Source organism: Hypanus sabinus, chromosome 20, assembly GCF_030144855.1.
Source record: "Hypanus sabinus isolate sHypSab1 chromosome 20, sHypSab1.hap1, whole genome shotgun sequence".
In the NCBI taxonomy this organism is placed as follows: Eukaryota; Metazoa; Chordata; class Chondrichthyes; order Myliobatiformes; family Dasyatidae; genus Hypanus; species Hypanus sabinus.
In genome coordinates, this window is record NC_082725.1 from 6,852,726 (window position 1) to 6,876,332 (window position 23,607).

The 23,607-nt window shown below is 39.4% G+C and overlaps 1 protein-coding gene and 1 long non-coding RNA gene across 3 annotated transcripts in view; one reads left to right on the forward strand and one right to left on the reverse strand.

Moving 5' to 3' along the window:
* Positions 1-23,607, forward strand: part of cmc1 (C-x(9)-C motif containing 1) — a 73,234-nt gene that overhangs the window by 30,594 nt on the left and 19,033 nt on the right. The window lies entirely within an intron of this gene.
* LOC132378257 (uncharacterized) overlaps positions 8,462-23,607 on the reverse strand; it is a 28,013-nt gene continuing 12,867 nt past the window's right edge. For both annotated transcript variants that reach the window (XR_009506949.1, XR_009506950.1), the window contains exons 2-3: positions 11,993-12,148; positions 8,462-8,901 (exon numbers count right to left, since the gene is read on the reverse strand). This is a non-coding gene — a long non-coding RNA (uncharacterized LOC132378257). The remainder of the gene's footprint in view (positions 8,902-11,992; positions 12,149-23,607) is intronic.

Consider the following 23,607-nt stretch of genomic DNA (forward strand, 5'->3'; position numbering starts at 1 on the left):
CCATTCCTGCCCTCTCCCCATATCCCTTGGCCCCACTATCTATAAGAGCTCTATCTAACTCTCTCAAAAGCATCCAGAGACTTGGCCTCCACTGACTTCTGGGGCAGAGCATTTCACATATCCACCACTCTTTGGGTGAAAAAGTTTTTCCGCATCTCTGTTCTAAATGGCCTACCCCTTATTCTTAAACTGTGGCCTCTAGTTCTGGACTCACCCACCAGCAGGAACATGCTTCCTGCCTCCAGCGTGTCCAATCCCTTAATAATCTTATATGTTTCAATCAGATCCCCTCTCATCCTTCTAAATTCCAGTGTATACAAGCCCAGTCGCTCCAATCTTTCATATGACAGTCATATGTCATATGACAGTCCCGCCATTCCGGGAATTAATCTTGTGAACCTACGCTGCATTCCCTCAATAGCAAGAATGTCCTTCCTCAAATTTGGAGACCAAAACTGCACACAATACTCTAGGTGGGGTCTCACCAGGGCCCTGTACAGCTGCAAAAGGACCTCTTTACGACTGTACTCAATTCCTCTTGTTATAAAGGCCTGCATGCCATTTTCTTCACTGCCTGCTGTACCTGCATGCTTGCTTTCATTGACTGATGTACAAGAACACCTAGATCTCGTTGTACTTCCCCTTTTCCTAACTTGACTCCATTTAGATAGTAATCTGCCTTCCTGTTCCTGCCACTGAAGTGGATAACCTCACATTTATCCATATTAAACTGCATCTGCCATACATTCGCCCACTCACCTAGCCTGTCTTAGTCACCCTGCATTCTCATAACATCCTCCTGACATTTCATACTGTCACCCAGCTTTGTGTCATCAGCAAATTTGCTGATGTTACTTTTAATCCCTTCATCTAAATCATTAATGTGTATTGTAAACACCTGCGGTCCCAGCACTGAACCTTGCGGTACCCCACTAGTCACAGCCTGCCATTCCAAAATGGAGCAGTTAATCGCTACTCTTTGTTTCCTGTCAGCCAGCCAATTTTCAATCCATGTCAGTACTCTGCCCCCAATACCATGTGCCCTAATTTTGCCCACTAATCTCCTATGTGGGACTTTATCAAAGGCTTTCTGAAAGTTTATAGAAGTTTTATATTTGCTACTGCTGTCAAGCTGGACCCTTGGAAAATCCTGAAAATACTAGTTTTTCAATTATATTGTTAATGAAATCACAGTGAGTTTATTTGGGCTTCTATAAGGAAAGGTAGCTACAACGACTAATTCAAGGTGATGGTTCAGTAGACATTAGTTACCAAAGAACATTTAACCTGACCATTATTGATTTTGACTTGAAATAATGTGATAGCGTTAATTAGTTTCTTTGTAATCCAGACCATTGATGCTTAGTCCAAAATGGCTTGAGCTAATTAAGACACAAACGAGAAAATCTGCAGAAGCTGGAAATCCGAACAACACACACAAAATGCTGGAGGAACTCAGCAGCCCAGGCAGCATCGATGGACTGCTGAAGGGTTTTGGCCAGAAACATTGACAGTACTATTTTCCACCGATGCTGCCTAGCCTGCTGAGTTCCTCCAGTATTTTGTGTGGGTTGCCTGAACTAATTAAGATTTAGGATGGGGAACAAACCTAAGTAAAGTGTGAAGTGGATTAAACCCCTGATGGTAAAATACAAAATGATCAAATGCAAACCTTATCTAACTTTGTGTGTATCTTCATGAATACATGTTCACTCATTTTTGTTTCTATTTCAATAAAGTTTCTGCTATCTGAAGAAATTCATTCTGCCCATTATACCAATTTTTTGTTGAAGTCTAATTTTGCCTGTAAGATGTCTATATTTTTAGTGATAAAAATTTAAGTATAATATCCTTTAATACAATTATTCAATAAAGGCACCATCTAGCTTTTTGCTAAACAAAATTTGTAATCTTTAAATGGAGGCATAATTGTGAGTCAGAACATGTAACACTTCAGCACAGTACAGGCCTTTTGGCCCGTGACATGTAATCCACTCAAGGATTAGTCCAAACCTTCCCACCTACATGACCCTCTATTTTTATATCATTCATATGCCTATCTAAGATTTTTTTAAATACTCCAAATATATATGCTTCTACCACTAACCCTGACAGGGCTTTCGTTCCATGCACTCACCACTCTTTTTGTAAAGAATTAGCCTCGGACCTCTCCCCTGTACTTTCCTCTAATCACCTTAAAATTATGCCAGCTTGTATGAGCCATTTCTGCCCTGGGAATAAAAGTCTCATTATGCACTGGATCTATGCCTTTTATCATCTTGTACACCTCCATCATCATCTCTCATCCACCTTCACTCCAGAGAGAGTTGTTCTTGAGAGAAGGAAGGTAATCACACTGCCAATACCCTTCATAGGTACAGTATCTTTAAATTCTATGAAAGTTCTCTTCCTTACATAATTAGACCAAACTCTTTAGAACTTGTTGTGACTGACTTGGTTAGGAGTCTTAAGAATAGATTCTCCATTTGAACTTGTAGCTGTGGAAAGCGGAGAGTCTCCTTCAAACTCTTGGCATACTTTGTGTTTAGTATTCAGACTTTACAAAGTAAGTTTTACTCACAAAATCATTCATTAATTGCATTTTCTGGTCACTAGCAATTCTTAGGATACAGCAGTATTGCTACCAGGTGTCCTGGGAAAGTACAGTAGGTAGACCCATCATAAAGTAATAACATCCAAAAGTAGGTCTATCTTACTCAAAGAGTATTCTGAAATTAATTTCCCTTTTCTTTTCATTATTCCACTACTGTTAAGATATTGATCCTTGCATGTGACAGACATGTGAGTAACTAATGAAATAGTAAATATGCTATCATTCTGCTTCTGGATAAATGTGGCTATGAGTGGCAAGGGAATCTGCTGCATTCTCACTCTCTTTCACCTTCTAAAATACCAAGTTGGTCTAATTTCTTTAATGTACAGTGTGATAATGCATATTATGTGATGATTTTTAGAGCTTACACACTATATGATCACTATTTATTTGAACAAATCATGGCAGTTTTTAAGGTATAGCACTGTCTAGAATTAAAATTTGGGAAACTAAAAAATGCAAACAGCTGAAACATAGTTGCCCCCTAGGGGTGTACAGATGCCAAAGCATCCCTGAGTCGATGTGTAGCTGCAGACATATTTCAGATCATTGATAGCATTGTATTTGTTTATTTTAAACATATGTTCTTTTAAAACTAGCTGAAACCAAGCTTGGTTCAATGGTGCTAATTAATAGACCTGATATGATTATTTTCTGGTACCTATATTTATTGAGCTGTTATTCTGATAGGATCAAATAAATCGCCTTTACTCAGTAGCCACTTTGAGGTACAGGAATGTACCTAACAAAGTGGCCACTGAGTGTATATTTGTGGTCTTCTGCTGCTGTAGCCCATCCATTCAACTTTTGACTCGTGCGTTCAGAGATGCTCCTTGCAAACCACTGTTGTGTGGTTATTTGAGATACTGTCACCTTCCTGTCATTTTGAACCAGACTGACCATTCTCCACTGACCTTTCTCATTAACAAAGCATTTTTTCCTCACAGAACTGCCACTCAACTGGATGATTTTTTTTTTGTTTTTCACACCATTCTCTGTAAACTCTAGAGACTGTTGTGCATGAAAGTTTCAGGAAATCAGCAATTTCTGAGATTCTCAAATCACCCCTTCTGGCACCAACAATCATTCCACAGAGACAGTCACTTAAATCACATTTCTTCCCCATTCTGATGTTTGATCTGAACAACTAAACCTCTGACCATGTCTGCATGCATTTATGCATTGAGTTGCTGCCATATGATTAGCTGATTAGATATTTGCATTAACAAGCAGGTGTACCTAATAAAGTGGCCACGGAGTATATTATCTATTAAAGCACCATATCAAAAATCAACTTCAGCCAGGAAACCCAGTAATCTTTATCCAACACGTTGATTTGTGCTGGAATCGAAAAACTGCCTCGTACACTAAGTACAACTCTCTATTTTACATGTAGTTAACATCAAGAACTATGCTATCATTGATTTGAGATTGCTTTAATGCTTTGTAGAACAGGTTCACAAGAGCAAATAAAATATTGAAGGTTTGAATATTGGTAGTCACATTTTCCGAACTCACTCAACACTCCTGTCAGCATGTCCCAAATTTTACTACTCATCTCCAAATCTGTGATTTGCATTGGCCAATTGACCTACCAAACAGTTATTGGGATTGAGAGGAAACTAGAGCATGCAGGGAAAACCCATGTGTTCACGGTGAGTAAATTCAGAGTCTACTAGCACCACTGGAGGTTAGGACTGAACCTGGATGGCTGAAATTGTCTAGCAGCAACTTGCCATAGCACTGTGTTACTCAATGCAGAATATATTAATAGATAAACACGAGATTCTGCAGATGCTGGAAATCTAGAGTAACACACACAAAATGGTGCAGGAACTCAGCAGATCAGATGGCATCTGGAGTGGAATAAAGAGATTTCGGGCTGAAACCCTTTCCCAGTCCTACATAAAATGATGCAATGTTTGGGAAGGCATAAAAAATTGTTTTTTTTTTAAGTTCTAACTAAACGTAATAAATTCATTGTGGCAAACATGATTATAAATGCAATTCAAGCAGTTAAGAATTCAGAATGCTGCAATATTCTTTTGCAATCTTATGTGGTATAATCATTTGTTCTCAACCTTGAAGGTGTTACTTCTTCTCCCTTTTGTTACCAAACTCTAAACTATCCTTAAGCCCCTTCCAGTGGTAACCACATTAAATACTAGGGTTGGAACGACAGCTTCTCTGTCAGTGTAGATGAGAGTCTCTACTCGAAACGTCAACTGTTTATTCCTTCCCATAGATGCTGTCTGACCTGCTGAATCCCTCCAACATTTTGTGTCAGATAACAGTTTTACTTATTGGAAAAAATGTTGTATATTTGATTTCCCCCATTTGTTATTGTCCTTCAGCAGCTGAAAAAAATCATGGCTTCTCATCAAGGCTGATACTGTTTTTTTTTATCTTGATATTTTCATTTGGAGAAAGGAACGGTGTTCCAATAAGAAAAATCAATGCTTTTTCTGCTATTATACACAGAATTCTGATTAGGTATCACAATATTGCTTTATTTACATGAATTTTATTTCTCATAAGCACTGTGTTGAATTCATTATTAATTTTCTGCATTGGCTTATTGTATGATGAATATAATAACTTAATTCTGTTTTTGTGTTCAATCAAATTAATCTTTTCTTCTGGTCTTTCATTCTTTTTCAAATTAATCTTGAGTCTTGTAATAAGTAGCTTTATGCATGCTATGATAAGTTAGAATAGAAAACACTACTCAAGCCATACCAAACATGGAGATATTTTATTATTTTCTAATTTAAAAACAAGATAAGAAATATCCTTTTCTACTTGACTGGAGAGCTGATTTAGTTTGAATATCTTCTTCATCAGGTAAGAATTAATAGACTGAGGGTATTAGATATTCAGTGATGTTAAGTGAACCCTGATCAATCTAGAAGCTATGATTGTGGTGGCATTGAAAATGTCAAATAGTTTCTGCTGTGCAATATATAATAACCTTCCATATGTTACTACATTACCAGTAAGCAGTCATTCTTTTTCAGTAAATACAGTTAGTATTGTATTCATCATTAAAATATAATTTTTGTAGTTTTCTATTTTTATTTAGAAATGTTGCCCACACTACCCAGCAACCCACCTATTTAATCCTAGCCTAATCATATTACAATTTACAATCACCAATTAATCTACTAACCAATATGTCTTTGGGCTGTGGGAGGAAACCAGAGCACCTGGAGAAAACCCACATGGTCACAGAGAGAATGTACAGAATGTGTAAAGTAAAAACCATAGTGATTCAGAATATTGAATACTGTGGCGACCCACTTCCCAGCGCACTTGAACTGGCTCACAAAGTGGCGTGCGCCAGCATTGAGGCCGGTCCCAAAGAGGGTGCCAAGCCTTCTTCACCAGCAAGGGGAAAAGCCCGCGCGCGGGACGAGACTGTGAGTATGTGCCCCCTACGGCATTCCCGCCTGGGGAGGGCGGGAACAGGAAGGCTTTAAAGCGAGGCCGTGAAGTTTGAATAAACTCTCTTTGCAACTGCAGCTCATCGACTACGTGTCGTTATTTCAGCGCTGCGTGTTGCACACCACTACAATACAGTATTTATCTGGTTTAGCATTCAAATGTTTCCTTACTTGTAGTGACATTTGAATGCTTGCAAAGTGACAAATAAGCAAACCATGCATTCTTCCACTTAGTAATGTATTTGAAACTTTCCTTTCCTAAGTTTATTGTTCTAATTGAGTACAAGCAATAGCAGCAGAACAATAGTGTTATTGCTATATATAGTCTGAGTTTGGGAGTCACTTAATGAAGAATTGAACTCTGAACTCTGAACTCCGACTCCCCAAGCTGCACCATGCTAATTGCCTCTGTTACCGTGGCACCCAAATAACAACTTAATGTTATCTTCAACTTTTTTACCAATGTATCTTATATTTAAATAAGTATGAGTTCAACAACATCATTTGTTATGTTTGATCTTAAATATTTACAGTGGTAGTTACCAGATTGTTTCCTTTATAAATTATTTTTTACATTTTAAATGTTATCTTTGAAATATTATTTATTAATTTATTTATTTATTCAGTAAGTGACTCCCAAACTCAGAGTATATATAGTAATAGCATTATTGCTCTGCTGCTATTGTGTGTACCCAATTAGCACAGTAAACTTAGAAAAGGAAAGTTTCAAATACATCACTAAGTGGAAGAATGCATGAAGTTTGCTTATTTGTCACTTTGCATGCATTGAAATGTCACTACAAGTAAGGAAACATTTGAATGCTAAACCAGAAAAATACTGCATTCAATATTCCTGAATCACTATGTTTTTTACTTGATACAAAGTTTATCTTTTTCCTCTTGCATCATTAAAATTCTTGCATTGATTGAACAAAAAAAGATTTGGTAGTTTAAAATAGTGACAATTAAGACTTTATTTATGAATTTAAAACAAGAAAATCATAAGTTAAAACTCTGTGACCATATGATATTCCGACAAAATGGGCCCAGCTTCTTGTCTACTGATTATCATTTGTTAATGAGCTTGTTTTACGATGATTATTTGTGAATCATTATCTGATGGATTAAGCAACATAATAGAGAAGAAGTGAAATGAGTAATTAAAGCAGCATTGTGTTTATATGCTGCAGTGTGCATCCCTCTTCTTTTTTAGAATGCATTGATTATTATTTCCTTTCATAGCTTGGAGCTATTTCACCATGCTTAATGATTTAAGGCTTATTGGGAGACTAGCTTCCAAACGGTTTTGCTTATATACCAACAGACAGTGCCTTCTGGAGCTAAAGACAGAGGGTATTGTGTTCTGAGCCTTGTTTTTTGGAATCATACTTCCTCACCAATCAAATCTGGGGAGGTGGTCCATCTCCAATGAACAAGCAAAAGGGGCCTCCTGTCATGTGAAGGGTCTGCTAAAGGCAGGTTCATTAATGCAGGGCTTCACAACAACAATAAGCTGTTACTGATCAGAATGAGAATTAAAGTTCAAGAATAAACTATATTTTGGAAAAACAATTTTTGAATTAACTGTTAAAATGGATTTTAAAAGTTGTATACTTGTATAAAACATCACATGTCTAAGAAGAACAACGACTTTTTAAAAAATATGTTCTATTTGGGGCATCTTCTTTCTGACAAAACACCATTTATTGTGAATGCTTTAAACAGCAGGGCACAACAGAATAAAAAATGTAATCTGCCTGACTGATGGAGAAATACATCTTTCCATTTTCAGTAATAGAGCAGACATACTAATATATCCCAACTATGCTGTATACCTCCCTGTGTGAAGTTGGTAGCAGAGGCAGATTTTTTAAAAACTGCACCCAGAGTCTAGTCTTCATGATATAAGAGACATTTGACAATTGCCTAAGGGTGTTGGTCTACTAATTGAGGGTGTCAATGAATCATTGAAAAAAAACAAATACTTTGGCAATCTTAGGGTTTGTCATATTTGTCTGATTTGTAGCTGGCCCAAAGGAGAGGAGCGGTGGCTTGTCTCTTGTATGTTCTAATTATAACACTATGCATTTTTTAAAAAAAATCACCAATTTATTTGGCTCAGTTCCCTGTAATGATAAAACTTAATATAGGAAAGAGAAGAAATTATTCCTTGCATTTGTATCCACCTTTCTTAACCTCAGGGTGTCCTTGGCCACTTTGCTGCAGATGAAATATTTATTTAAGTATAAATATAAATATTTATAATGGACCAGTAAAAGTTTCAAAGGTTCATTTATTATCAAAGTATACAACTCTGAAATTCTTCTTCTCCAGATAGCCACGAAGCCAAGAGTAACAGGATGCAACATGATCATCAAACCCCCCCCCCCCCCCATCCCTCCTCCCTGCATAAAAAATGAACAAAACAGAACAGGCACATGGACCCCAAATTCCCCTCCCCTGCACACGAAAAGAAACGTGAAAGATCAAGTGAAAAACACAATTAAAAAACTATAAGACTGGAAAAAAAGCCCACAGTCCAAGTCCAGAAAAGCTGGGCAACATTCTCCCTCTCCATAGCAGAGCAATCTCACCAGCGATAAAATGGTAGGCTCCCCCTCTCCGGCAGCAGAGTGATCCTTCAGCGATTAAAAAGGCAGGCAGCCGATGCTTTAATCTCTCTCGTCGCTTTAATCGGTGAAATGGAGTCAAACATCAGCTTGCAGCCTTCTCACCACAAGGTTCCCACAAGCTGCCTCTACCTCTTGGAATTCCCTCAGAGACTGCAGAGCACTGAAACACACAAACCATCTCCGAACTGCAAATCACAGGCTCCCAACAGTTCTAGAATTGCATTCAAGACAAAAAACAAATTAAAAGACATAAAAGGAGTGAAATATATGGTTTCATGATCTATCCAAAAGATGTCAACTGAAGGAGTGTTGTATACAGGTGCCATCTTTACCAGAAATGTACATTTGGATAGTTTTAAGCCCATAATTTAAATAGTGTAATGTATTTCTATTATTGGACTATTTCACACGGTGTGATTTTAGGCCAATGAGACAGGAGGCTTAATTTTTCAATTTGCACTGAAATGTTGTTTTATAAAATATATGATTTAAAAAGTCCAAATATTATGTACTCAGTCTTTATGAAATTGTTTTTTTTGTGTAGAATTTAAATTACAATTGTAATTTGTCATTATATCAAGAATAGAACATTGAACATAGAACAATACAGCATAGTACAGGCCCTTCAGACTACAGTGTTGTGCCGACCCTTAAACCCTGCCTCCCATATAACCCTCCACCTTAAAGAATGAAATGCTTGAGGCTTTATAAGGCATTGGTCAGACCCCATTTGGAGTATTGTGAACAGTTTAGACCCCTCATCTAAAAAATGATGTGCTGGCATTAGAGGGGGTTCAGAGAAGGTTCATGAGAAAGGCCCAGATAGGGTGGATATGGAAAGATGTTTGCAGGAGTGGGGATGTCTAGGACAGAGGGCACAGCCTCCGAATAGAGGGATGTCCATTTAGAACAGAGACAAAGCAGAATTTCTTTAGTCTGCAAGTGATGAATGTGTGAAATACATTGTCACAGTTGGCTGTGGAGGCCAACAGACAGACAGACATACTTTATTGATCCTGAGGGAAATTGGGTTTCGTTACAGTCGCACCAACCAAGAATAGTGTAGAAATATAGCAATATAAAACCATAACTAATAAGTAAATTACGCCAAGTGGAAATCAGTCCGGAACCAGCCTATTGGCTCAGGGTGTCTGACACTCCGAGGGAGGAGTTGTAAAGTTCAATGGCCACAGGCAGGAATGACTTCCTATGACGCTCAGTGTTACATCTCGGTGGAATGAGTCTTTGGCTGAATGTACTCCTGTGCCTAACCAGTACATTATGGAGTGGATGGGAGCCATTGTCCAAGATGGCATGCAACTTGGACAGCATCCTCTTTTCAGACACCACTGTCAGAGAGTCTAGTTCCACCCCAACAACATTACTGGCCTTACGAATGAGTTTGTTGATTCTGTTGGTGTCTGCTACCCTCAGCCTGCTGCCCCAGCACACAACAGCAAACAAGATAGCACTGGCCACCACAGACTCATAGAACATCTTCAGCATCGTCCGGCAGATGTTAAAGGACCTCAGTCTCCTCAGGAAATAGAAACGGCTCTGACCCTTCTTGTAGACAGCCTCAGTCTTCTTTGACCTGTCCAGTTTATTGTCAGTTTGTATCCCCAGGTATTTGTAATCCTCCACCATGTCCACACTGACCCCTTGGATGGAAACAGGGGTCACTGGTGCCTTAGCCCCCCTCAGGTCCACCACCAGCTCCTTAGTCTTTTTCACATTAAGCTGCAGATGATTCTGCTCGCACCATGTGACAAAGTTTCCCACCGTAGCCCTGTACTCAGCCTCATCTCCTTGCTGATGCATCCAACTATGGCAGAGTCATCAGAAAAAAGTCATTGGATATACTTAAAGCAGAATTTACTGATGAGTTCCTGATTAGTAAAGGCATCAAAGGTTTAAGAAGGCAAGAGAATGAGGTAGTGAGGGATAATAAATCAGCTATGATGGAATGATTGTGCAGATTTGTTGGGCTGAATTGCTTAATTCTACTCCGATGTCTTATGGTCTTATTTTGTTCACCATACATTTGAAATATATTCATTTAAATGTTAAACACGAGATTCTACAGATGCTGTAAATCCAGAGCAACATACACACACATACACAATGCTGGAGGAACTCAGCACAATAGACAATAGGTGCAGAAGTAGACCATTCGGCCCTTTGAGCCTGCACCGCCATTTTGAGATCATGGCTGATCATCTACTATCAATACCTGGTTCCTGCCTTGTCCCCATATCCCTTGATTCCCCTATCCATAAGATACCTATCTAGCTCCTTCTTGAAAGCATCCAGAGAATTGGCCTCCACTGCCTTCCGAGGCAGTGCATTCCAGACCCCAACAACTCTCTGGGAGAAGAAGTTTTTCCTTAACTCTATCCTAAATGACCTACCCCTTATTCTCAAACCATGCCCCCTGGTACTGGACTCTCCCAGCATCTGGAACGTATTTCCTGCCTCTATCTTGTCCAATCCCTTAATAATCTTATATGTTTCAATCAGATCCCTTCTCAATCTCCTTAATTCCAGCGTGTACAAGCTCAGTCTCTCTTACCTCTCTGCGTAAGACAGGCTGGACATCCCAGGAATTAACCTAGTGAATCTACACTGCACTTCCTCTACAGCCAGGATGTCCTTCCTTAACCCCGGAGACCAAAACTGTACACAATACTCCAGGTGTTGTCTTGCCAGGGCTCTGTACAAATGCAAGAGGATTTCTCACTCTTGTACTCAATTCCCTTTGTAATAAAGGCCAACATTCCATTAGCCTTCTTCACTGCCTGCTGCACTTGCTCATTCACCTTCAGTGACTGATGAACAAGATCTCTTTGTATTTCTCCCTTACCTAACTCTACACTGTTCAGATAATAATCTGCCTTCCTGTTCTTACTCCCAAAGTGGATAACCTCACACTTATTCACATTAAACGTCATCTGCCAAGTATCTGCCCACTCACTCAGCCTATCCAAGTCACCCTGAATTCTCCTAACATCCCCATCACATGTCACACTGCCACCCAGCTTAGTATCGTCAGCAAACTTGCTGATGTTATTCTCAATGCCTTTATGTTAGGTCTTCTATCAGCCTCTGATATTTCAGAGAAAACAACCTTAGTTGTACCCATCTGTCCTTGTAGCTAATACTCTTTTAGCCAGGCATCATTGTGTGAACCTCTTCTGTACCCTCTTTAAAGTCTCACATTTTCCAAAGTCCAAAATTCCCCAAGTAGCATCAGTAATAGAATTATATTTGCAAGAAGAAGTTTGTGAACCCTTTGCAATTACCTAATTGTCTTCATTAGTTGCTCATAAAATGTGGTGTGATCTTCGTCTAAGTCACAATAATAGACAAACACAATCTGGGGTAATGCCTTCCACAAAAACTATTTGGAGTCAGGTGTGAGATGAGATTGGAGGTATGGGTTGTAGAAATGCCCTGCCCTATAAAAAAAGATACACAAAGTCAGGTTACTGACAGAGCCTGCTCTTCTCAAGGAAGATCTTTTCACATAGAACATAGAAATCTACAGTGCATTACAGGCCCTTCAGCCCACAATGTTGTACCAACCATGTAACCTACTCTAGAAACTGCCTCAAGTTTCCCTGCCACATAGCCCTCTATTTTTGTAAGCTCCATATATCTATTTAAGAGTCTCTTAAATGACCCTATTGTATCTGCCTCTACCACCATCGCTGGCAGTGCATTCCACCAGTCTCTGTGTGGAAAAACTTCCCTTTGACATCCCCGTTGTACCTACTTCCAAACACCTTAAAACTATCACCTTTCATGTTAGCTATTTCAGCCCTGGGAAAAAGCCTCTGGCTATTCCACGTTTATGTGCATCATGTCAAAACAATTTTCAGAGGACCCTAGAAGAAGAATTGTAGAGATGCATGAAGCTGGGAAGGCTACAAAAAATATTTCTAAAGACGTGTATTCATCCGTCCACCGTAAGGGAAACTTTTTACAAATGAAGGAGATTCAGTCCTGTTGTGACTCTCCCTGCAAAGATCACAAGAGCACAATATGCAATGCTGAAGGAGGTGAAAAGGAACCCAAGGATAAGAGCAAAGACCTGTAGAAATCTCTAGAACTTGCTAAAGTCTGTTCATGTGTCCACTGTAAGAAAGAATGGTGTTCATGGAAGGACCACTGCTCTCCAAACATAAACATTGCTGCACATCTCAAGTTTGCAAAAGACTACCTGGATATTCCACAACACTTCTGGGACAATGTTCTGTGGACAGTGGAGACATTTTGGCAGAATCTTTTTGACTCTATGTTTAGAGGACAAAGGGCACTGCACACCAACACCAAAACCACATCCCAGCTGTGAAGCATGGTGGAAGGAGCATCATAGTTTGGGGCTGTTTTGCTCCCTCAGGGCCTGGATGGCTTGTAATTATTGAGGGAACAACAAATTCTAATTGTATCAAATCATTTTACAGAGATTATCAGTGTAGCGGTCTGTCACCTCAAGCTTAATAGAAGTTGGATGATGCAACAAGGTAATGATCTAAAACAGAAGAGTAAATCAATGATAGAATGGTTTAAAGAGAAGAAAATTCATGTTTTGTAATGGTGAGGTTGGAGACCAGATCTCTTAACCCAATTGAGATGCTGCAGCATGACCTGAAGATGGCTGTTCATGTAATGAATCCCAGAAATATTGATGAACTGAAACAGTTTTGTATGGAGCAATTGTCTAATGTTCCTCCTCACCATCCTGTAAGTCTAATCAGCAGCTATAGGAAATGTTTGGTGGAGGTTATTGCTGTTCAAGGAGGTTCTACCAGTTATTAAACACAAGAGTTCACATACATTTTCCAGCCTGGACTGTGATTGATTAAACATGAAAAATGAATAAAGGCATGAAAATTACAATTGTTTGTGTGTTATTAGTTTAGGCAGATTGTATTTGTCTATTATTGTAACTTAGATGCAGATCAGACCATATTTTATGAGTAATTAATGCAGTAAACCAGGTCATTGCAAAGGATTCACAAACTTTTTCTTGCAACTGCACGTTCATAATTAATAAGCACTGTTTCTAAACCTCACTAGTCTCTTACCTTTTAGCCCAACTGTTGGAGTGGTTACTGGGATGTGGCTTTTGTTGCATGTGAACAGCTACTTGGAGCCACAGGTGAAAGCTGAGTGTCTGATGGGGTCCAAAGGTGAGGGAGCTACCCCAGAATAGAGTCAACAAACCCCTTCACCAGAGGTTCTACTCCTCCCTGGATATCCCAACTGTGGTACTTTATGGCCTTCTAAGAATAACTGTGTTTTGAGAAGTGTGAGAACTTGCAACACCTGACCATGGTAGAGAATGCTGAACCGAACTTCATTGTGGCATTGCTTAGGGACATTCAACAAAACTGTTGTTTGAACACTGCAGTTTAATTTCTCACACATAATGTGACTTTCACAAACAGCATCAAGGTAACAAAACACTGCTCAAATGCAAAGTACTGTAGCAGAGTAGTTTCTAGGCCACTTCCTGTACTATCTTTCAATATTTGTCTGTATGTCCAGCAAAAAAACATTAGACCATAAGATATAGGAACAGGATTAGGCAATTTAGCCCATTGAGACTGTTCTGCCATTCAATTATGACTGATTTTATTTTCAACCCCATTCTCAGAACCTGTCAATATTTGCTATGAACACACTCAATGACATAGCCTCTACAGCAGGGGTGTCAAACTCATTTTAGGTCACGGGCCGGATTGGGCAAAATGCAGCTTCATGTGGGCCGGATCCGTTGGGCGTGTGTGAACGCAGCTTTCATTGCCTCCGTTTTTTCAGCCTGTTCTCATGTGTCTCAGTCTCTGCTATAACTACAAAGTGTTTCACTTCACAAATTCCGTTTCTTATGAAGAAGACTGCTGAGCAAGCATTATTTTTATGATTGGTATTAACTTACAATAATAGGCTTCATATCACCGGGCCATTAATAATTAAATAGATCTATCTAAAATGATCTCGCTGGCCGGATATAATTGTACGCCGGGCCTTGAGTTTGACACCTATGCTCTACAACAATAAATTTGACAGATTCACTTGCCTCAAACTGAAGAAATTCAAAGTTCAAAGTGACAGTTCAGTGATGGGGTGATTGAAGTTATCCTCTCTAGTCCAAGAAGGGTAATAATTATTCTTGAACCTGGTGATGTGGGTCCTGAGGCTCCTGTACCACCTTCTTGATGGTAGCAGTGAGAAGAAAGCATGACCTGGGTGGTGAGGGTCCTTGATGACAGATGCTGTTTTCCTGTGACAGTGCTCTAGTGTAAATGTGCTCATTATGATGGACTGGGCTGTATTCACTACTACATATCCGTAGAAGTTATTCGAAGTTTTACATGTCATAATGAATTTTGTAAACTCCTAAGGAAGTAGAGGCACTGCTGGGCTTTCTTTGTAATTGCGCTTGTGTGTCAGACCCAGGACAGGTCCTCCAATATGATAACACTGAGGAACTTAAATGTGCTGACTCTCTCCACCTCTGATCCTCCATCAAGGACTGGCTCATGGACCTGCAGCTTCCTCCTTCTTGGTCTTGCTGACATTGAGTAACAAGTTGTTGTGGCACCACTCAGCCAGATTTTCATTCTCCTTCCTATATGCTATTTCGTCACCACCTTTGATTTAGTCAAAAACAGTGGAGTCATTGGCAGATTTAAATACGGCATTAGAACTGTGCTTAACCTTACAGTTATAAGTATAAAGTGAATAGAGCAGGGTGCTAAACACACAGCCTTGTCATGTATCCATGCACCATCTCATCTCAGTTTTTAGAGGGACGATTGTTGACCCTTCAAGCAACACAACTGCTTTGTCAATATCCAAAAATGTTTACAGTATTTAAAGATTACCTTACTTTGTCACATGTGCATCAAAACATTGAAACATACATCATTTGCATCAGTGACCAACATAGTCCAAGGATGTGCTGGGGGCAGGCTGCAAGTGCCCCCATGCTCCTGGCACCAACATAGCATGTTACTTACTAACTTTAGCTTGTACTGTATATCTTTGGAACCTGGGAGGAAACCTGAGCACCCAAAGGAAACCCACACAGTCATCGGGGAATGAGAGTCCTCTTTTCAGACAGCAGCGGAAATGATCCCAGGTTGTAGGCACTGCAATAGTGTTATGCTAACTTCTACACTACAATGCTGCCTTTAATTAACTTTTTTTAAGACCAAGTTGTTAAACTAGGTACAAATGAATTATGAGCATCAGTATATTACTGATATTATTCTGAGGCTATGTCTTTGGATCGTAGACTCTCCTACTCTTTACGTCCACTCTATCCAGGCCTTGCAGTATCTGGTAGATTTCAATGAGATCGACCCCACCCTCCCCATCCTTCTGAACTTCATCAAGTACAGGCCCAGAGATATCAAATGCTCTTTATAAGGCGAGGCTTCCATTCCAGGGGTCATCCTTGTATATCTGCTCTGGACTCTCCAGGTATAGCAGATTATTCCTTAGGTAGGAGCCCTAACATTGCTCACTGTTATCCAAGTGAGGTCTGACCAATGCCTTTTCAAGCTTCAGCTTCTTTGCTTTTATGCTCTAAACCTTTTACAATAAATGCCAACATTGCATGTGCCTTCTTTACTAATAACTCAACTGCAAGTTAACTTTAATGGAATCTTAAGTGAGAACTCTCAAATCCTTTTGCACATCTAATTTCTGAATTCTCTTCCCATTTAAAACAAAAACATTTTACACCTTTATTTTTACTACCAAGGTGCTTAACCTCGAAATTTCCTATGCTATATTCCACCAGTCAATTCATTGCTCAATCTTTCAAACTGTCCAAGTCATTGGGCAGACTTCCTTCCTCTATTACATTAGCTGTCCCTCCTTCTATCTTGGTATCCTCTGCAAACTTGGCTCCAATGGCATCAGTTCCTTCATCCAGATCATTGAAGAATGAGGTGAAAATCTGCAGCCATAACACTGACTCCTGTGGAACACCACTAGCCACAAGCAGCTATTCTGACAAGGACTCCTTTATCTCCATTCTCTGAATTCTGTCAGTCACCCAATCTCTACCTAATCTAGTACCTTGCCTTTAACTTGATGCCACAGGGGCTGTGGAGGCCAAGTCATTGGGTTTATTTAAAGGGTTCTTGATTAGTCAGGACATGGAAGGATATGGGGAGAAGACAGGAGATTGGAACTGAGTGGGAAAATGAATCAGTCATGATGAAATGGTGGAGCAGACTCAGTGGGCCAAATGGCTTAATTCTGCTCCTATATCTTACAAAGTACTTTGTGAGATGTGACCTGCATTAATAATTCAGTATAATTTTTTTTTGTTGCTTGTTGCAAGTCCTAACTCCTCCTCCTTTGGTTCCAAGTTTGACACTTATCCAGTTCTTCCAAATTTGTGCACCCACTCTTGGCTTGTTAAACTGAATTTTCACTAGAATATTCCTGTATGTTGTACATAATGCAAAAATACTGGCATGTATGAAAACTTGTTAGTTCATCTTGCTATGTTTAACCCTTTAAAATTTGTAAATCCCATGAGTGAAAACTGCAGCCATCAATGTGTAGTCTGCAAACTGAATACTTTACTCTTCTGTGGGTTGTGAAACCTCTCAACAAAACACAATCAAAGCTTGCCAGCCCTTTGATTTTATTATAATCATCCACAGTTTTTAATTACTCTCTTTATTAATTCCAAATATTCAACTATTTTTGATCTCTATTTACACAACCTATTTAATTTTTACATACCTTCCGGGCAAACCACTCCACAGAGGATGCAATCACAACAGCCCTCCATATTGCTCTGACTCACTCAGAGGAACCGAGCACTTATGTGAGGATGTTATTTGTGGACTACAGTTCTGCATTTAACACAGTCATCCCCCATAAACTGGTCAGCAAACTGAACACTCTTGACCTTGGTTCCTCCCTGTTCTCATGGGTCATGGACTTTCTCACAGACCGACCACAGCAAGTCAGAGTTGGTAAGCACACCTCCACCACCCTCATCTTAAAAATAGGCATCCCGCAGGGCTGTGTGCTGAGCCCTATGGTCTACACACTCTTCACACATGACTGCACCCCCATCTACACCTCCAACTCCATAATTAAATTTGCGGACGATACCACAGTGGTTGGCCTGATCTCGGACGAGGATGGATCAGCTTACAGGCTCGAGATGGATCATCTGACGGAGTGGTGTAAGCGCAACGACCTGGTCCTTAACACTTCTAAATCAAAAGAGACGATCATTGTCTTCGGGAGATCAAAAGACAGAGTACACACCTCCCTACATATACATGGAGAGGTAGTGTAAAGTGTGGAAAACCTAAAGTTCCTTGGAGTTATGTTGTCAAAGCAGCTGACATGGACCACCAACACCTCACTGCTTGTAAAAAAGTCATAACAAATACTGTTCTTCCTCAGAAAGCTGAAACAGGCCAAACTCCCACAAAAGCTGTTGCTTAACTTCTACAGAAGCACAATTGAAACCATCCTGACCAACAGCGCCACAGTGTGGTATGCTAGCTGCACAGCCGCTGAGCAACAAGACCTGCATCGCGAGGTGAAGGCGGCCCAGCGAATTGTCAGGATGAAGCTTCCAAGACTGGACACCATCTATTCCAGCAGACTCAGGAAGAAAGCATTTAGCATAACCAGAGACACCACACACCCCGGCCACTCCCTATTTGACCCACTGCCGCCCAGCAAAAGGTTCAGGACACTAAAAGCCAGAACAAATAGACTGAGGAACACCTTCTACCCCAGAGCTGTGGCCTCCATCACACCACTCTCACAGAACAATGACTGAAACTGTGAGCACACACATGCACACACAAGGACTCAAATACTTGCACTAACAGCACTTTGTGCACTACTGTGATATTCTGGTGCTGCTGCAACTTACTTTCTGCTGGTTATCTATTTAGTACTGTTTTTCTATTACTGTCTTGTTTTTATCTACCGCTTTGTTTGATTGCCTGAGAGGAAGCCAAACAGAGTTTCATTGTACCTATGTATAATGACAATAAAGATAATTCAATTCAATTAAATATATTTCTTATTGTAATTTATAGTATAATATTTGTGTATTGGACTGTACTGCTGCCACAAAACAGCAAGTTTCATGATGTACAGAATGTCAGTGATAATAAACCTGATTCTGATTCAAAAGTAGTTCAAGTCTGAATCAAATTTCAACTCACTTGTACAGTCCCTTTGAGCTGAGAAAGGTCTGCATAGAGTTGATGTGGAGAGGATGTTTCCAATAGTGAGAGTCTAGGATCAGAGGCCACTGCAGTCAGTGAATAATACTCGCTGGAGTTTAGAAGAATGAAGAGGGATCTCATTGAAACCTATTGAATGAGGCTTAGATGGAGTGAAGATGGAGAGGATAAAGCAGTGCTTGAAAGATTCGTGATTAGTCACACCGCCAAAGGTTACAGAGAGAAGGTAGGAGAACAGGGTTGAGAGCCTGGACTGACACCTTACTGCCCTTTTGTCTTGCTTATTATTTATTGTAATGCCTGCACTGTTTTGTGCACTTTATACAGTCCTGGGTAGGTCTTTAGTCTAGTGTAGTTTTTTATTCTGTGTTGTTTTTTTACGTAGTTCAGTCTAGTTTTTGTACTGTGTCATCTAGCACCATGGTCTTGAAAAAAGTCTCATTTTAACTATGTACTGTACCAGCAGTTATGGTCGAAATGACAATAAAAGTGACTTGACTTAAAGACTTGAAAGATGATAAATTAGTCATGATGGAATGGCAGAGCAGACCTGATGAATCGAATGGCATAATTCTACTCCTATGTCTTATGGTTTTATGTTCCCCGTGATAGGAAGTCTAGGACCAGAGGACACAGCCTCAGAATCCCTTCATAACAGAGATAATTAACTTCTTTAGTCAGAGGGTGGTGAATCAGTGAAATTCATATACACAGATGGCTGTGGAGAACAAGTCATTGGTATATTTAAAGTGGAGGTTGATATGCCCTTGATTAGTAAGAGCTTGAAATGTTACAGGGAGAAGGCAGGAGACTGAGATTGATAGGGAAAATAAATCAGCCATGATTGATGGCTTAATTCTGCTCCTATGTCTCATGGTCTAACTCTGTTTCCCTTACCACAGATGCAGCCTGACCTGCCAAATATTTCCAGCATTTATTGTTTAATTTTAAATTAGCTGATTTTCCTTTTTATTTTTCCATCTGGCAGTTTCAGTGTAAAACAATGTGAATAGGCTGTCTGTCATCTGGTTCAGGTTCAATTTGAATGTGGGTTGGAATTCTGTAGTAGATTGTGAAGGGAAGGAGGAAAGTAAATCAGGAATTTACATGGAGCAAGAGGGTTTGTTAAAATTCTTTATTAATCAGGTTTGACAGCAATTTGCTGAAATTTAAATTGGATTAGCATGCAGTGTGCGATCTTGGTAATTGGTCTGCAGTCTTGCTGCATCTTCCTGGCAAACAAATTATCAGATTACTGAGAAAAAACTAATTAAAACCTGGTTGTTAAATAAGTGACAAAACATTGATAATAGCTAATTTAAGGCTTAAGATCTACCACTGGCATATGTTAGATATTAAATAGGTCATAAAAAGTTTTGTCATGTAGTCTTTTTTGACGATGAAATTGAATCAGTTTGGTTAATCAACATTGGGTTCATGAGATTGCAGAACAAATATACAGAACATAAATTTCCTAAAGACTGACGACAGAGATGTTTAAAGTCATCTATTCCTGTTGAATCAGACCATTATTTTAATGAAAGTAATTTCAATTATTCATCAGTTCAGTTTTAAATTCTGAGGAAGTAACACAGGATGCATTTTCTTCTACCGAATCCAAAATAAGTAATTATAATTCAGTTACATAATTTCTGAATTTATGAGTTGTGAATGATAAGTTTTAAAGTCACTGTTATAAATTGATAATGCATTTTCCCAATAAAATGACCAAAAAGTATTTTTTGTATATTGTAAGAGAATCCTGCGCCATTCAGCCATTACTGTCTGGTTTGGTTCAGCATCTTCTCACAATATACAAAAACTTCAGCAAACTGTCAGATCAGCAGAAAAAGGTCATCGGCTGCAGCCTACCATCACTGCAGGACATGTACATGTCCAGGAGAAATCATTGAGGTCACTCCCTACCCAGCAAACTGCCTTTTCCAAAAGCTGTCTTCTGGAAAGCACTATAGGACTATTAAAACAAAAACTTCATGCCATCTTAAGAGTTTCTTTCCCCAAGCAGTTAATCATATCAACCACTTCTTTTTATAGCCTCTTCCCCATTATTAACCCAGTCAGTGCTCTGCGCTGTAAACACTTTAAACTACCTTTTATATTGATGTTTACATCGTAACTACATGCTGGTATTTATGTATTTATGCTCATTTCATTCCATAACTGTACCTTAACTTCTATCTTTATTTTTATTTTTTAAAATTTTGTCTAATTGTTGAATGTTTTTTTTGATGCATGTTGCACCGGCACATCACAACAAATTCCTAATACATGTAAATATATAGGGCAATAAAATTGATCCTTGATCCTTGAAATATCTAAATTGTAAAGTATCACATCAATTTATATGTGACAAGATTTGTGCATATCATAAAAATAAGTAATTTAGTACAATACAATACAATAATGGAATGGAGTTCTCAAAGTTTATCACTGTTTACGGCACGGTAGCATTGCGGTTAGTGCAGCTCTATTATGTCGTCAGAGACCTGAGTTCATTTCCACCTCTGTCTGTAAGGAGTCTATGGACTCTCCCTGTGACAGTATGGGTTACTGTTGGGTGCTCCAATTTCCTTCTACATTAATTGGTCATATGGGTGGAATTGGGTGGTGAAGGCTCGTTATCATGCTGCATCTCTAAATTTGAAAAATAGTAAATAAATTAGCCACAGACCTAGTTGAATTGTAACAAATCTGCAGTCAAGTTTAGTGTTGCCCTGATCAGCTGCTGAATACTATTGTGTTTTAACCCTTGTTAGTGTATCACTTGCATTTAAATTCTGTGTATTTTTAAAGTTAAAACATTTGTACTTAAAGCTGTGCTTTTATTTTACTTTCACTGTATTATTAAAAGTTGAAAGCTTATTTGCAGAGTTTTCTGAAGGATATTGAATTATTATTCCACTTGAATGTGCTGGTAAATCACTCATTGTTTACTAATGTCACTCATTAAAAATTGTCATCTCTGTACTCGAGATCACATGATTTCCAGTGACACTCTTATACATGATAAAACTCCGGAGTTTTTTTCTGCCTTGTGCTAAGTCAAATTTGTGACACGTTAAACATTTTCAAATTGTTAGTTAATGGCTATTACCATTGCATAATTCAAGCAAAATTTTGACAGTTTGTGGACATTGTAAATTTGAATTCATAAATTCAATTTTAGGAACCCATTGTATTCTATTTCAAAGTTATCGTCAGTGCTAAAAAAGTGTCATGGAAGGGAATATGTCTTTTCGATCACTTGCCCTTTCAAAATGCAGGGATATTTTGCTCTTCCTTTTGTGGTACAAAAAGGGCATTTAAAAATAATTTAAATGGTGTCAATAGATTTCCCCAAGCTTCAAAACATGCAAGCCTGGCAATCGAGATTGTTTTGGTTATTTTAAGAACTATAAAATTAGTATGGTAACCTATTTCATTGGGATGTTGCATTGTCACTCCATGAAATTTAGTACTAGTTCTTTTGTTAACTTTCAGTTGTAAAATGAAACCATAAGATCGATTGTTAACAGAAAAATTTTTACCAAGACAAATCTATTTCTGCAGTCTTTTAAATCATGTAAAAAAAAACATGCTGGAAATCTGAAACAAAAAAGAAAATGTCGAACACGCTCAGAAGGTCAAACATCATCTGTATGTAACGCCCTATGAAAGATTTTTACTGCTAATGTTGCAGGGTATTTCATGCAATCATTTTCTGTAGAAGCAGTGTCTTCTGCTGGTAGTGTTTGGGTTATCGTTAAGGATAAGGGATCCTTAGAAATGTTGTGTTATCCAAGCAGGAGGGTGGAACTAGGAGAAGGTTGTAGAGAACGCTGGAGAAGAGGTTTTCTGATGGACATTGAGGTGGGTCGAGGTCTTTTTCAGCGGGAGATGGAGAGGGAAGAAGCTCAAGAGAACTGGCCATGGGATTCCATCTGGTGGAAGGTGCGATCCGATGGAGCCCAAGAGGGGGAGTTCTGCCAGGGATTGGTAAATATGAGTTAGTGCCTGTGGACACATCTACCTGTCTGGACACGTCTCTCCCTGCTGACTGCTCCTGTGGCTCCTCCCACAGACCCCGGTATAAAGGCGATTGAGGCCTGAGCCCTGCCCTCAGTCTCCAGGATGTAGCATGGTGGTCAATTGCTGCTTGTTCTTTCTTCCAGTCAATAAAAGCCGATATCTCGTCTCACGTCTCAGAGAGTTATTGATGGTGCTCGAAATCCTGGGTGCATCGACAATGCCTCCAAACAGCGTTCACCTGCCTCCTCCGGGCAGGCTCCCAAGCGCACCAGCAGGATTTTGGTTGTCTCTAGAACAGAAACGCTGCCCGTCTCAACAGGGTCCGGACACATCAGCATTAACGATTCATGAACCTCAGTCTCCTCCACATTTGCCTCTAAGAACTCCATTTTCACTAACCAACAACCGTTGTCTGGATAATCACCGGCACTGGTACCCCGAATCTCCAGTGTCCTCAATGTTGTCAAGGGTAAATGCTTCCAATAACGTTTATGAAACAAACTGTACAGCAACTTAACCGGCGCCCCGGTGCCGAGGATGGCTTTAACTTGACTTCCATCCATCCGTAACAACACCTGTGCGCATGGCCCCTCTAAGCCTTCAGGAATAGGGTCTGTTCCTTTCGGGAGTTCCTT